The sequence below is a fragment of the Barbus barbus genome (genome assembly GCF_936440315.1).
Source record: "Barbus barbus genome assembly, chromosome: 41".
Classification (NCBI taxonomy): Eukaryota; Metazoa; Chordata; class Actinopteri; order Cypriniformes; family Cyprinidae; genus Barbus; species Barbus barbus.
In genome coordinates this window covers 11719922-11736033 of record NC_136719.1, presented here as the reverse complement: position 1 = coordinate 11736033, position 16112 = coordinate 11719922, and the positions used below count along the sequence as shown (strand labels likewise).

Genomic DNA, 16112 nt, shown 5'->3' with positions numbered 1-16112 from the left:
TTGCCCTCTTGTGGTGTGTAGTGTTCATAAAATCAACACATTGGCTTTTGTTTCACATTTTACGAGTTTGGTCATGATCAATGCATACTTTGTTCAGCATCAGTCTTCATCCTTGCTAATCATGGATGTCCACATTAGAACATGCAAATAAGTATTCTATTATATTGTCAAGGTATAACAAAAAGCACATAAATTTCTCCCCCACATTTAAAACTACAAAGCTTTAATATTAAAACGAAGCATTTAAATATCATCGCAGAAAGACATATTATTGGAAGATACTTTATAGAGTCACAACTGATATATATGCATTTGAAATAATCTGCTATACTGTTATAAAAATCTTGGTGATTACAAGCCAGCAGGATTTTATCTTACGTTTTGGCCATGTAAATAACAACAACTGCACCAAAAATATTTTTTTCTCACTTTATGCTCCCTTTTTTTAAAATCTTGTCTAAAGGTACAAAAAATATATAAAAAATATTACAAGTAGCAAATATGAACTCTAATAAAAATATATTTTAATATAAATAATATTATAAACATAATATAAATATATTTAGGACCGGCATTTGATTTGGTGGATTAACGTTAACAAGCATTAATAAAAAAAAAAAAAATAGCTGCTTTTTAAGTAATCATAAATAAGCTTTAAATTAGACTTTTAAGTGTGGTGGCATTTGTCAGCTTGTTTGATCCCCTCAACACCCCTATTCAAGATGAACTTAATATTTGATGATGTGAAGATGGATTTTTATCCTACTTTTCGTGATCTAGAGGAGGCTGTGCTTGAAATTGCAAACCTGATCAGCAATACCATGCAGGTTGGGAAATATATTGATGTGCAGTTGTGTTGCACACAATTATTTTGACTATTTGAATCAGATCGGATGAGTTTATGAGCTCATATTTGATATTAAGTCCTGCCTGTCCCACAGAGAGTGCAGACGGTCCAGGCATGCCTTGCAGAGGGCATCATTTCTGTAGTGGATGCCAAGCTTCCAGCTCATGTTCAGATGTGGGCACAGACTACTCTTAGGAATGCTGTAAGAATAAACTTGGATGGACCTGCCAAACACTTCAAAACCCAAAACACCCTAGCAACACCTTCGCAACCACATATTAATGGGCTAAAACCACACAGAACAATGTGTGATGTGTTTTGTGACTCTCTATTATTCTGCTCAATTACATGAATATTGTTTAGTTGACAGCTATGACTGGTTAGTCAATGGGATGGCACAGGATCAAGTGGAGACATTAATGGAAGAAGAGCATTCTTTTGATGAGTACACCAAGGTCAGCTTATGTTTAATTCAATATATTATATATACTACTTCTCAAAAGTTTGGTAAGATTGTACTTCTTTATGTTTTTAAAAGAAGTGTCTTTTTACCCTTTAAAATTATTTCCTATTCTTAGGAGTACATTCCATTGGTGTCCATCCTGTGTAACCCCGGCATCAGACCTCGACACTGGGAGCAAATGTCAGAAATTGCAGGCAATGACTTGAGCCCTGACTCTGGAAGCATGCTGCGCAAAATCCTTAAACAGAACCTCACCTCATACCTGGAAATGTTTGAGAACATGCAGGAGCCAGCAAAGTAATAACACTGTGAATCAACACCCGTATGATTTATTGCAGTTCCTGTATGCAGTTATATGCCATACAGAGACAAAACACCTCACATCTTTTTGGAAATTGCTCACTTTCAGGAATTTGCTCTGGAGAGAGCCATGCAGAATATGGTGGAGGTTTGGGATACAGTGTCATTTCATTATCATCCATACAGGGAGTGGATGGATGATATGCGTGTCCATCCTGTCCTCTGTGGATGAGATTCAAACCATGCTGGATGACCAGATAGTGAAAACCCAAACTATGAGACGCTCTCCTTTCATCAAGCCTTTCGAGACAGAAATTAAGGTGAGATTGAGTTTGAGGGATGGGCATTTCAAGAAACGAGTAACCAGTTATTCGAGAATTAAAATTTATATTTAGTTTTATTCACAAATGTGAACCAATATCACAAACGGTTTCAAAATAAGTTTTAAAAATAGCTAAAAGAATGCTTTAAGTTTTCTTGATCATTGGCAAGGAATAGTGAGCAAGGTTTGTTGTTTTAACCCAGACCTGGGAGGAACGTTTGATCCGTATCCAAGACACTATAGATGAGTGGCTGAAGGTGCAACATCAGTGGCTATACCTTGAGCCCATCTTCAGTTCTGAGGATATAATGAAGCAGATGCCTGAGGAGGGCCGTCTCTTCCAGATTGTAAACAAACACTGGAAGGAGGTCATGATGCACTGTGGGAAGGATCCAAAGGTGATGACATATGTGACCCTGGACCACAAAACCAGTCTTAAGTGTCAATTTTATACATCGTCTGAAAGCTGAATAAATCTGGAATCTGAGGGTGCAAAAAAATCTAAATATTGAGAAAATGGCCTTTAAAGTTGTCCAAATGAAGTTCTTAGCTATGCATATTACTTATCAAAAATGAAGTTTTGACGTATTTACAGTAAGAAATTTACAAAATATCTTAATATCCTAATGAGTTTTGGCATAAAAGAAAAATCGATAATTTTGACCCATACAATGTATTTTTGGCTATTGCTACAAATATACCCCAGCGACTTAAGACTGGTTTTGTGGTCCAGGGTCACATATACTAAATACAAACAATAAAAGAATTGGAGGTTTAGAAATCATTTTGCTTATGTTCTAGCTTATGTTCTCATTTATTGTTTTTTTTATGTTTGAAAAAACTAATACCAAAAATCCTCCCATTTGCACAGGTTTTAGCTGCTACTTCTCTGCCTGGATTGTTTGAAAAACTGCATGAGTCCTACATCCTCCTTGAGAACATTATGAAGGGCTTGAATGCATACCTTGAAAAGAAAAGATTGTTTTTTCCACGGTAATGTATTTAAAATTATGTATATTTTAAGCTAAAGTACTTTTTATTTTTTTTGTTTAAATAAGCAATTCATATGTAGATTTTACTGTAAACTGCAACTAAAAGCACGCTGTTTGTTTGATCATTCTGACAAGTTCTGGCACAACAACACTGGCTTAACCAATTATGTGAGTTTGGAACAGGAGTTTTTTGACCAGTGGCAGACAACATACTTGGAAACAGTTATTTTTATAACTGTACATATATACTTATTTTTGCAGTTTCATTCAGTGATGCTACACAAAGTGTTATTTTAGTAATTATAATTTGTTTACTATAATATTTAATTTTTATATTTTAAATTTTAACATTAGTTTGTTTTGTTAATTTAATTGCTTTTGTGATTTATTTATATATATATATATATATATATATATAATATATAATTTTTTTTTGTTTAAATATATATTTTTATTTCTAATTTTTATTTTTATTTAATGTAATTTATTTTAATTTATTTATAATAAACTGTATTTCAGCTTAAACGTATTTATTTCAGTTATTTCACAAAGCAACATTTCTCCTTTTTTCTGCTAATATTTATATTTTACTTCAAAAAACTATTTTAATAGTTACTTGCTTAGTTTTAATAACAGCACTGTTAGTACATTGTGCCATACTTTTGAGCTGTCATGCCATATATCCTCAATGTTGTTTATCAGTATTTCCTTTTAACACTCTGTAGATTCTTTTTCCTGCCAAATGATGAGATGCTGGAGATTCTCTCAGAAACCAAAAATCCAATGCGAGTGCAGCCTCACTTAAAGAAATGTTTTGAGGGCATCGCCAAACTGGACTTCCTGCCTAACTTGGACATCCAGGCCATGTACAGCAGTGAGGGGGAGCGTGTGGAGCTCATCCAGCTGATCTCTACGTCTGAGGCACGGGGAGCTGTGGAGAAGTGGCTGGTGCAGGTGGAAGACATCATGCTGAGAAGCATCAGGGATGTGATCAGTCGCTCCAGACTGGTAAGACACAAGTTCCCATTTATATTTTTTTGTGTCAACTTTTGGTCTTTATTATTTTTTACGCACCAGGTTACTGTCTTGAATGTGTTCAGTCTTATCCAGAGGTTAAAAGGAGTCAGTGGGTACGTGAGTGGCCTGGACAGGTGGTCCTCTGTACTTCACAGATGTACTGGACACTGGAGGTGCATGAGGCCATCAGGAGTGGTGCTAATGTAAGGAAACCACTCTGAATATCAGTGGACCATTGGATTCTGTTAACTGTGTACCTGAGATATTGATCTGAATGATTTCAAAGGGTCTGAAGAACTACCATGAGCAGCTGCAGAATCAGCTGAATGATATCGTGGAGCTGGTGAGGGGGAAGCTGTCCAAGCAGACACGTACCACTCTGGGGGCCCTAGTGACCATAGATGTGCATGCCAGGGATGTGGTCATGGAGATGATATAGAAAGGTTCTCTTGTTTTGATTAATTTGCCTGGTAGCTTTGATGTTATGAATTTTAAAAAGCCCTGGTGTGGTCTGTCGGTGGATGCTGTGATACAGACAGCCGCAGTCGATTTGATCAGTTTTTGAGAGAAATAATTTCAGGAAAGGCAGAAAACTACCCCATACCTGCTTCTGTGTCTAAATGGGAGTGTCCATTTGAAGAGAAAGGTCTTGTCTATGACTACAGTTATGAGGTTGGTATATAATAGTGCAGTAGTATGAGAATTTGAGAGATATTACTCTGGAAAATGACTCTTTTCACTTCAAATTAGTTCAAAGGAAAAGGTTGTTGGGTCCACTGGAATGAGTCGATCAGAAATGCACCATTAGGTGACAAGAATACCAAAGTACAGGACATCATTGTTCCTACAATTGACACTGTGCGATATCTCTGCATTCAGTGTGGGATGTAAGTATTCTATTTTAATATCTTGACATACATTAGACCAGTGGTTATTGAGGGGAGAAAGAAATATGATTTCAGTTTTTTAGGTTAAATCTTGATTTAGTTTTTTTCAAGCATTTTAATATATTAATAATAATTTATTAATTTAAATACTTTTAAGTCATCCTGCAACTTCTTTGAAAGTTTACTAAACCCGTTTTAGAACCACTGCATTAACTCATATCTGCTTTTAAACTTGATTGTTAAGCTATTGATTTTAATTTGTGTTATTGCATCCCCCCCAAAATCGTTAAAAATCTTCTTGTTTTTGACTTCGATTTAGGCCTCTTTTGCTCGTCGGCCCCACAGGCACAGGAAAGTCTGTTTATGTGAAAGAAAAACTAATGAACAATCTCGACAAAGAACTCTTCCTTCCCTTCTTCATCAACTTCTCAGCTCGCACCAGTGCCAATCAGTCTCAGGTAACCACCAGGATACTTCCCACTCACCGTACAGTCAATATATTGTTGAAATTAAAACATTTCATTTTTCAGTAGTATTTTTCTATAACACAAGTGCTCTCTTTATCCTCTAGAACATTATTATGTCCAGACTAGACAAGAGGCGAAAGGGAGTGTATGGACCACCCATGGGAAAGAAATGCATCATTTTTGTGGATGACATGAATATGCCAGCAAAAGAGGTGTTTGGTGCGCAACCCCCAATTGAGCTGCTTCGTCAGTATTTTGACCATGGGAACTGGTAAATGAAATCTTTATACACTATAAATCAGTTATCTGTCCTAGTCTTTTTACTCTTTGCTCTTATGTGCTGTTATAGAGCTGAGCTTATAGAACTCTGTAATAGAGTCCTTATGTTGTATGGTATCATTTACTCACCCTCAAGACACCTCAAAAATCACCCTTACGGACCTGCAACTGATCTCTGCCATGCAACTGATCTCTGCCTTCAGCCCAATAGGAGATGCCTTCCGAAACCGCCTGAGACAGTTCCCTTCCCTGATTAACTGCTTGCACCATAGATTGGTTTCAGGTGAGGTTGGCTGGAACAATGAAGAGATGGTTAAGCATTTACTTGTTGTGATTGGAAAAACTAAGAAACTGTGTTTTTTTTAATTAACTGCATCTATTTATGTTATAAATAAAAAATGACCAATTAAACCAGTTTTGAACATAAACCTACTCTAAAAGTGAAGTTACAGTTTAGTTTCTGATCTCCCCAGCGATGGCCTGAAGAGGCTTTGGAGCGAGTGGCTAATAAGTTCTTGGAGACACTGGAGCTGAGTGATCTTGAGCGACAGGAAATTGTGCCAATCTGCAAGACCTTCCACACTTCTGCTATTGATTTTTCTCACAGGTATGATGTTTATATCAAAGTTAGTGTTTCTAGGAACATTCAGGAGAGTAAATGACGACAGAAATGACGACTTGTGGCTTTTAGAACACAATTATTTATAAAATTATGTCATCTTTGCAGGTTTTTGTCAGAGCTGGGCCGCCATAACTATGTGACTCCTACTTCTTACTTGGAACTCATAGCTGCCTTCAGACTTCTTCTCACTCAAAAACGAGACACTGTTATGAGTGCTAAAAACAGATATACAAATGGATTGGACAAACTGGCTTTTGCAGAGTCTCAGGTAATGTGTTAGAAATAATGTAGAGAAAAAGTAGCAGATAAACATATTTTTTAAAGGGGACCTATTATGCCCCTTTTTTACAAAATGTAAAATGAGTCTCTGATGTCCCCATAGCGTATATGTGAAGTTTTAGCTCAAAATACACAGAATGTTTTTTATAGCTTGTTGAAATTGCCACTTTTAGGGTATGAGCCAAAACGCGCTGTTTTTGAGTACATTGCTTTAAATGCAAATGAGCTGTTGCTCCCGGAGAAGAGGACGGAGCTTCAGGAGCTCAAGCTCCAGCATTAGCAGTGCTAGCCTTTGCAAATAAACATTCCACATTTAGTACAAGCCTGTTATCTTTACAGAAAACATACTCTGTTTCAAAGTCAGTCATCTGATTGTACTGTGCATAATAAATTTGCATTATGAACTACACAGACGGCTGTATAAAAATAACAACATTGGTCTCATGCTATCGCAAACTTTATAAGTCCCACTTCTGATTATGAGCTCAACAACTTCTAGCGATCGACTCACATTGCTTTCATATGCAACTTTTAACTACCACATTCCTATTCAAGATGATTCTGGTAGCACTTGAAGGCAGCATCAGTGAAAACGGGCAGAGACAAAGATAGCTTTAGCAAATAGCCTTATAGAGTGCCAAGAATTTCTTTCAGAAAGGCAATTTGGAAAACAAACGTTTGATACTTACTTTGTCTGGAGCTGATGTTCGCACACAAAGTGTTAGTATTGATTCCTAAACATTTAGGGGACTTTTACTGATTTTTTTCTGGGATATTTCCTTCGAAAATGAAATTTAACCACAGTGTCCTCGGCTCAGATGGGGGGAGATTATGGCGACTCCTATGTTCATTAGTGCATCCTAAAACACAATGTTTGTAATGCCTCTTTGGCGCTGAAATTGTATATTTCCAGTAATGGCGGACTGCAGCTTCTCACTCAGGGCTGTGTTTATGCTAAAAGGGTAGAGACACGTCACAAATGGGCGGGATTTTTTCCCCTCAGTGACGTGAACAGAGGGAGAATCTCAAAACAGCTTGTTTGGAGAGACTGTTCATGATTTATTTAGTGTGTGGATTTTTAACATTATAGGCTGGTTGTTTTCACACACTGTGGCCACACAACTGTGTTCAAACACCTTATAAAAGTGATTTTTCCTTATAATAGTGCATATAATGCTAAAATTTATCTTTTTTTTATAACCACATAGCCTTTTTAATCATGGTCAGTGAGGCACAAAAATGATTTTAATGCATTTATGCTGGTTTAGGTGAGTGAAATGAAGAAGGAGCTGGTGGACCTGCAGCCTAAACTAGAACAGGCTAAGACTGACAACACCAAAATAATGAAAGTAAGAAACATTGGCATCTTTCTTACAGTACTGTGTTTAAAGCAAATGTTCATTTTTCACTACCATTGAATAGATTTACAGTGTTTCTGTTGTTCCTATAGTAGTATTTCAGGTAAATTATCTTAATTTTGAGAAACGTTTGCCTGCATATTTTAGCTACATGTTTCTCTTCTCAGGTGATAGAGGTCGAGTCAGTGGAGGTTGAGGCGAAGAGCAAACTTGTCCGTGTGGATGAAGAAACAGCTACTCTAAAAGCGAATGAAGCCCAGGCTTTGAAGAATGAGTGTGAGAGTGACTTGGCCGAGGCCATCCCTGCACTGGAGGCTGTGCTGACTGCTCTGGACACACTCAAGGTCAACTACGTATTTTACATAGTGCTTTTCACATGATATCATAAAGTCAGCATATTCAGACACGGGGAGAGTAACCGTGCTGTGTGAAAGTGGCTAATCATGTTTAACTTCATGCCAGGATGACAATTCAGTATGAAAAAATAAGACTTTGCAAGAAAGAAGAACTGTAATTTAGTATGCACTTTTGCCTATTATTTAATGAAAATAATCTATTTAAACATTTTACAAAAAATTAAAAATGATAATTATAAAAAAAAATTACATGTAAGTATGTTAATCAGTTCATGCTAAATGCAGAATTGCAGAAATGTAATACTTTGGGATAGGGGTTTACATCAAACCCTACCCAGAATTTATCGATAAAGCCCTATAATTATTCATGTATGATTAAATGTTGTAAATTGTCGTTTATAAAATTATAGATTATTATAAAAGGTGTGGGTTGATTTGTGATTTCAGCCAGCTGATGTGACCATGTAAAATCAATGAAGAACCCTCCATCAGGAGTGAAGTTGGTGATGGCAGCGGTGTGTGTAATGAAGGACATCAAACCAGAGAAGATCAATGATCCTGCTGGAACTGGACAGAAGGTCAAAAGCGAGTCTAGACAGGTCATATGACAAGAGCTTTCTTTGTTTTTGTTTTTTTTCTGACAGCATGATATCTATTCTGATAGATTCTTGACTACTGGGGTCCAAGCAAGAAGCTGCTAGGGCACATGAATTTCCTCAGAGATCTGAAGGAGTATGACAAAGACAACATCCCTGTAAGTCTTTTTTTGTTATGTAGGGTGTGTACAGTAGGTTGTTTCGTAACACTGCGGTTCATGTATTTTAATGGTTTTGTTTTGTGACAGGCTCAAGTGATGCATAAAATCCGGAATGAGTACATGACCAACCCTGACTTTGACCCCACCAAAGTGGCCAAGGCCTCATCTGCAGCTGAGGGGCTTTGCAGATGGATCACTGCAATGGAGGTTTATGACAGAGTGGCAAAGGTAGATAGACCCTCATCTGTATCTCACACAGTAAAAAAAAAGTAGTTTCAATTGTTAGATAGTTAGATACAAATAGTTATATTTTACGTTTTTCTTTCAATTTTCTTTCTTCTAATACAAGGAAATATATTTTTTTATTGTTTCATACCTCATGATGAGATTAAAATTATTTTCTCTCTTAGGTGGTGGCACCTAAGAAAGCCAACCTTGTTGTAGCCCAGGAATCCCTTGCCACCACCATGGCCCTGCTAAACCAGAAGAGGGCAGAGCTAAAGGAGGTGGAGGATCGTCTGGCCTCACTGCAGAAGACTTTGGAGGAAAAGACTGAAGAGAAAGCTCAGCTGGAGTTCCAGGTGGACCTCTGTGCTCGCAAGCTTGAGAGAGCCGAGAAGCTAATTGGAGGTTTAGGAGGAGAAAAATCCAGGTTCCAATCAACTACAACCAAATCTTAGAAATCTATGCTGTCAGTTAATTCCTATATTTGAGCCAACAGAGTATGCATTCCTGTATTTCTACATAGGTGGTCGAAAGCAGCCAATGACCTTCAGTGCACATATGATAACTTGACAGGTGATGTGCTAATATCTGCTGGTGTTATTGCTTACCTGGGAGCTTTCACTGCCAGCTTCCGCCATGACTGTACTAAAATGTGGGCCAAGCTCTGCAAGGTATTGCACTGTTCTTCTCAGTAAAGACTGGTCTTGTTTGCAAATTAATATTTAGTGTAATTTATTCAATGTTTCCTACTCAGTCCAAGAAGATCCCATCCTCTGATGACTTTTCTCTAAGTAAGACACTTGGAGATCCAATCAAGATCAGGGCCTGGAATATTGCTGGCCTTCCCACGGACAGCTTCTCCATTGATAACGGTGTTATAGTGAGCAACTCCAGAAGATGGTATGATTCAACAAAGCCAAATAATTTCAAAATCTTGTTACAAATAATGACAAGTCTTTTCTGATTTTAGAACCAAAGCTATATGTTTTACCACCCAATTTTCTCCTTGCCAGGCCGTTAATGATAGATCCGCAGGGCCAGGCCAACAAATGGGTGAAAAACTCAGAACGGGAGCATAATCTGAATGTGGTCAAGCTAACTGATGCCGACTACATGAGAACACTTGAGAACTGCATCCAGTTTGGTACTCCACTGCTGCTGGAGAACATAGGAGAGGAGCTCGACCCTTCCTTAGAGCCGCTGCTCCTCAAACAAGTTTTCAAGCAAGGAGTTTTACTTAAACAACTCTTTTAAATAAGTTATTGTTTAAAGATTATTTTGATTACATGATTAATTTGACTCTCAAAGAGGGGTTGAAAATCAAAGTGAGTTCCTGCTTTCTTTTTGTAGGGGGTGTGGACTGTATCAGATTGGGTGAGAGTGTGATTGAGTATTCGAGTGACTTCCGCTTTTACATCACTACAAAGCTGAGGAACCCTCAGTACCTGCCTGAGCTAGCTACCAAAGTGTGTCTGCTTAACTTCATGATTACACCAGAGGGCCTTGAAGACCAGCTACTTGGCATTGTGGTAGCAAAAGAGAGGTGATTCTGATTTTATTCCTTTGTTTTCCTGATAATTCGGAATTAGTGTCTTTGCCTGTAAGATACACTGTTTTTCTTATGTTTTCCCTCAGGCCTGAATTAGAAGAGGAGAGAAATGCCCTGATTCTTCAGTCTGCAGCCAATAAGAAGCAGCTTAAGGAGATTGACGACCAAATCCTGGAAACTCTGCAGTCTTCAGAGGGGAACATCTTGGAAGATGAGAGTGCCATCCAGATTCTGGATGCTGCCAAGATCATGTCTAATGAGATAACTAAAAAACAGCAGGTGTAGTGCATTAAAGAGCTGGTTTAGATTAAATTCCTTTATTATTGCCATGCTAGTTTCTGGTTTGACTTCTGTGCCTTTCTGTTAAATTTTAGATTGCAGAAAAGACTGAGATTGAAATAGCTGAGTCGAGGGAAGGCTACAGAGCCATTGCTAAGCACTCCTCCATCCTTTCCTTCAGTATTACAGACCTGGCCAACATCGACCCCATGTATCAATACTCTCTCAACTGGTTTGTCAACCTCTATGTCAACTCCATACATGACAGGTGGGGAATAACTGCACATGAGTTTAAAAATACTGCATCAATAATTTTTATTTGCATTTGCATTTATTGTGCATATGGATTTCACAGCAATAAATCAAAGAATCTAGAGAAGCGACTCAGATACCTGATTGATCATTTCACCTATAACCTGTACTGCAACGTGTGCCGTTCGCTGTTTGAGAAGGACAAACTCCTCTTCTCGTTCCTGCTCTCTTCTAACTTACTGCTGTAAGTTCAAATTTTAGTACAGTCTTGAATATAATTCTAGATAAAAGCAACCCTGTCATATTACTGTCAGATTTCATAGAAACGTGATGAAACTTATGTCCAAGTATATATGGTCCTGATTGAATCCGTGCACTAAACTTGATCTTTCTAAGGGCTAAGAAGGAGATCGAGTACTCTGAATTTATGTTCCTGCTCACTGGAGGTGTGGGTCTACAGAACAACGTCGCCAACCCTGATCCAAGCTGGCTGCCTGACAAGACAAGAGCTGGGATGAGATCTGCCGGGCCAGTGATCTACCTGCCCTTGAGGGCCTCAAGTATGAAATCTCTGCTATGGCTTCTGAAATGACTGAAATGTTACATCTGCATGTTATATCAATGCTTTTGCAGCTGATACTGACACATTCTTTTGACTAAATATAGGGAGAGCTTCATTAAGAGTCCTGAGAGTTTCCTGCCAATTTATGACAGCAAGGAGCCATACAACACAGCTTTACCCAAGCCCTGGTGTGATAAACTCAGTGAACTTCAAAAAATTATCGTTTACCGATGCCTTAGACCTGATAAAGTGAGTTCTCATTGAGTTTGAAATTGACATGTTATCATAGTAATTAAAAAGTAATAATTGAGCCAGCAATCAGCAAATTTGTGACTGACAAATTGGGAAAGAGATTTGTTGAACCACCTCCAATTGACCTCAGTAAGAGCTACAGTGACTGTAACTGCACCATTCCACTGGTGTTTGTACTCTCTCCTGGAGCAGATCCTATGGCTAGTGAGTGCTTTATTACTTCAGTTAAATAGGACAGTTAAACATTTCTCTTATTTAGAGTGTTCTTAATTTTTCATGAAGTACGTTTATGGTAAACTATTGAGGTTGCTTACCGCTACACGACTTCCAAAATCTGATCAGATTTTGAAACACAGGGCATTATACATTTGCAGACTTTATAAATGGTTACAGAAAAAAACACAAACAAAGATTTTTAACTCAAACCTGTCAATCATATAATGTCAGTCAATGGTACTCACGGCTTTGAGAGGAAAAAAAAACATACACAGACAAAACCAAATTAAACCCTGCGGCTTGTGACGATACATTGAGGTCTAAAGACACAAAATGATTGGTCTGTGTAAGAAACTGAACAGTATTTATATCGTTTTTTACCCCTGAAAAAAAATGAATAATAATAATAATTGTAATTGTTTACACTTATTTCACTTTTCGCTCATATCATCATAGTGTTAAAATTTTTTTTATTTATTTATTTTTTGATGGAAAGTTTTGGGTCCTGGACAAGGGTTAAACAATAAATCTGCACAATGCAAAAGTCATATTAAAAGTAGCAAAAATAAATGAAGGCATGACAAAAGTATCCCTGATAGAGTAAATGTGACCTTAATAAAGCTCTTTGTGAATGAGTACGAGGAGGTTCCCTTTGAGGCCATCACGTATCTGACTGGAGAGTGTAACTACGGAGGACGTGTAACAGATGACTGGGACCGTCGCCTCCTCATGACAATCCTTGCTGACTTCTACAATAAAGACATTATCGACCACCCACGCTACTCCTTCTCCCCCAGTGGCAATTATCACGCACCTCCAAAGTCCATCTATGAAGACTATGTGGAGTTTATCAGGGTACGACTTTATGGTACAGTAGCTGCTGACCTCGTTCTAAATCTTTCGTTCAAACTCTGATGAAATAACTCAATACAACACACCGCATATGCTCCACAGAACCTACCTTCTACCCAGCATCCCGAGGTGTCTGACATGCATGAGAACGTGGACATCTCCAAAGACCTTCAACAGACAAAACTACTATTTGATTCCCTCATCTTGACCCAGGGTGGGGGCTCAGGAGGGGGCGGCTCTGGCGGGGATACCACTCTACTGGACATTGCAAATGACATCCTGTATAAAGTAAGATTATAAATAGTTATTGGGATAAAAAGGTATTTTGTACATATGACCGTGATTTATTGACATTCTGATTTTGGCCATGCAGCTTCCAGGTAACTTTGACATCGAGTCTGCCCTTGTCAAGTTTCCTGTGTGTTATGAATACGGTGCTCGTGCAGGAGATGCAGCGGTACAACAAGTGAGTCCTCAGAGCTCATTTTAGATCCAGAATGTCTACAGAAACAATTCCACATATGGTGTTTATTCTGTAATCTACTTTCCTCTTTTAGTTTGAGCAGCACTATACGTGTGAGTCTGCAGAACCTGATAAAGGCCATTAAGGGGCTGGTGGTGATGGATGCAGAGCTAGAGGCTGTAGCTGGCAGTCTGCTGGTGGGGAAATTGCCAGAAAAGTGGGCCAAATGCTCCTATCCTAGTCTCAAGCCATTGGGCAGCTATGTCAACGACTTCTTAGCCAGACTCAAATTTCTGCAGGTCAGTGATCACACACAAACAATGGGGTCTAAAAGTATCAGACAGCTAGTGAAAATTCTTTTATTTAGCATTTTTAAAACGTAATATATATTTTGAATGCATGATATGATTAACATTTTTAGAAAAAATTTGTGCGAAAATTTAAATTTGTGTCTCAAATTTGCTAACGTTTGATTAGTGACAGAAATAGTGCAGAATTGTATTTTTTAATATTTCAAAATATTTTGGTCAGTAAGCTTTTTTTTTTAAAGACTAATACTTTTAGGCAGCAAAGAGGCATTAATCAAAAGTGACACTAAAGACATTTATAATCTTAAAAAAAGATTCATATTTTAAATAAATTCTGTTCTTTCGAATGTTGCATTTATAAAAGAATTCTGAAAAAATGTATCACAGTTTCCACCAAAATATTAAGCAGCACACTGTGAACACCAAATCAGCATATTAGAATGATTTTTGAAGGATCATGTAACACTGAAGATTCAGCTCTACAGGAATAGATGACAATATATTTTATTTTTTAATTAATTAGTGTCTCTCTGTGTCATATTCTTTTTCTAGGAGTGGTATGACACGCAGAAGCCCCATGTATTCTGGTTGTCTGGGTTTTTCTTCACTCGGGCTTTCATAACAGGTGCCTTGCAGAATTATGCTAGGAAGTACTCCATCCCTATTGACCTGCTTGGCTTTAATTATGAGGTATCCTCTGCTGCAGCTGTTCTACGGCTGAGAGTACTTTTATTAGATAAAAAAGAGATGATTTGAGAGCTACAAATTGTTCTTTATTACTTTAGGCTCTGCCATTTGACACCTCTGACTCATCTCCTGAAGATGGAGTCTATATTCATGGCCTGGATGGAGCTCGGTGGAATAGAAAAAGGCAAGAATACATTCGAGGGCAGGAAGACACTAGAAATAATATAATTTCTAAGCTATTTTTTTTTTCCATTAATTATGTTCTTTGCAGTGGAGTTGGCCGAACAGTATCCCAAAGTGTTATTTGATGCAGTCCCTATCATCTGGATCAAACCAAATAATGTTATGTCATGATTATAACTTATGTTCATATTCAGCATATCGTGCTTAGCAAACTCTCCAAACCTGTCTTTAGCGGACAAGAGGAGGATGGATCAGCCCCAGAGCATCTATGTGTGGTCTACAAGACCAGTGAGCGTAAAGGAACACTGTCCACCACTGGCCATTCAACCAACTTTGTCATCAGCATGATGCTCCCTACCAGCAAGCGTCCTCAGCACTGGATCAAGAGAGGGGTGGCTTTACTCTGTCAGCTAGATGATTGACACCAAACCCCTCTGACTTCTGAATAAGCACTTTATTTTCCACTGTTTCCATTAAAAATTGTTTCGCTGCAACTGTTTTTTAATTTTTTTTGGCAAACACCATCATAATTCTGTATGACTGTTCTCTTTTAATGTCATTGTGGGGTTTTTTTTTATTCATGACAACGGATGATCAATTCAGCATGGGTGATGGTAGTGGTGAAGCATCAGGTACCTCCAGAATATTTAATTTGATTTTTTTTTACAGGAGATCCAGACAGGTGAAAAATATTTTTTCAGTATAGAACTTGATCTACAGAGCACTTTCAGTTAAGTAACATTAATATATTTGTTGTAGAGTTTTTTTGTAAAAAACAAATCAGTAGAGAAACCTGCTATACACAGAAAACATTTCTTCAGTCCTCATTATACAGTCTATATTACTAACACTTTCTATTCAGGGTGAGATTGTTATATATTTTTGTGCATCATTTATATGTTTTTGTAGCTCAAAAGAGCATTTTTTGCTTAGCAACAAATTTGCCTACATTATTGTACATCACAACAAAAAATATATATTCTTGCTTTTAAGTACAATAGGAATATTCTTCTGTGATTTAATAATTCATGCATCAGAGTGTTAATGTGTATCTCTGCTGGGATAGATTTATTTAATCAATGCACAGCTTCCTGTTTATCTGAGAGTGTGTGGTTTGTACTGTCCACTGTGAATTTAAAGACGTGTGGTTACTGTTTAGTTCAAACAGACATCTGAATACAAGAGAAAGTGTGGCTCATTGCAAGTGTTCCTAAGAACATTAACTCTCAGGTCAGCTGTCTGGTGGGGTAGAATTGCAAGACTGACTGTCACGCAGTGGGTCAAAGCCAGGTGTTGGTTGGCTGGCCCAGGCCCCATGAGCATGTATTTTTAAGCATG

The 16112-nt window shown here is 37.8% G+C and overlaps 1 pseudogene across 1 annotated transcript; it reads left to right on the top strand.

Moving 5' to 3' along the window:
* The first annotated feature begins 722 nt into the window (after positions 1–722).
* Positions 723–15196, top strand: LOC306860509 (dynein axonemal heavy chain 7-like; annotated as a pseudogene). Its single transcript has 41 exons — positions 723–827; positions 942–1049; positions 1426–1607; positions 1677–1930; positions 2136–2330; positions 2804–2925; positions 3650–3932; positions 4025–4144; positions 4228–4362; positions 4437–4613; positions 4692–4828; positions 5148–5286; positions 5400–5566; positions 5611–5624; positions 5711–5857; positions 6048–6181; positions 6302–6464; positions 7744–7824; positions 8001–8177; positions 8637–8767; positions 8854–8943; positions 9034–9174; positions 9357–9598; positions 9695–9842; positions 9926–10071; positions 10185–10401; positions 10524–10714; positions 10807–10999; positions 11095–11267; positions 11355–11495; positions 11648–11811; positions 11918–12062; positions 12119–12265; positions 12903–13136; positions 13236–13421; positions 13507–13599; positions 13691–13895; positions 14457–14594; positions 14690–14775; positions 14828–14938; positions 15007–15196. The product of its transcript is annotated as a dynein axonemal heavy chain 7-like (transcript).
* The last annotated feature ends 916 nt before the right edge of the window (positions 15197–16112 follow it).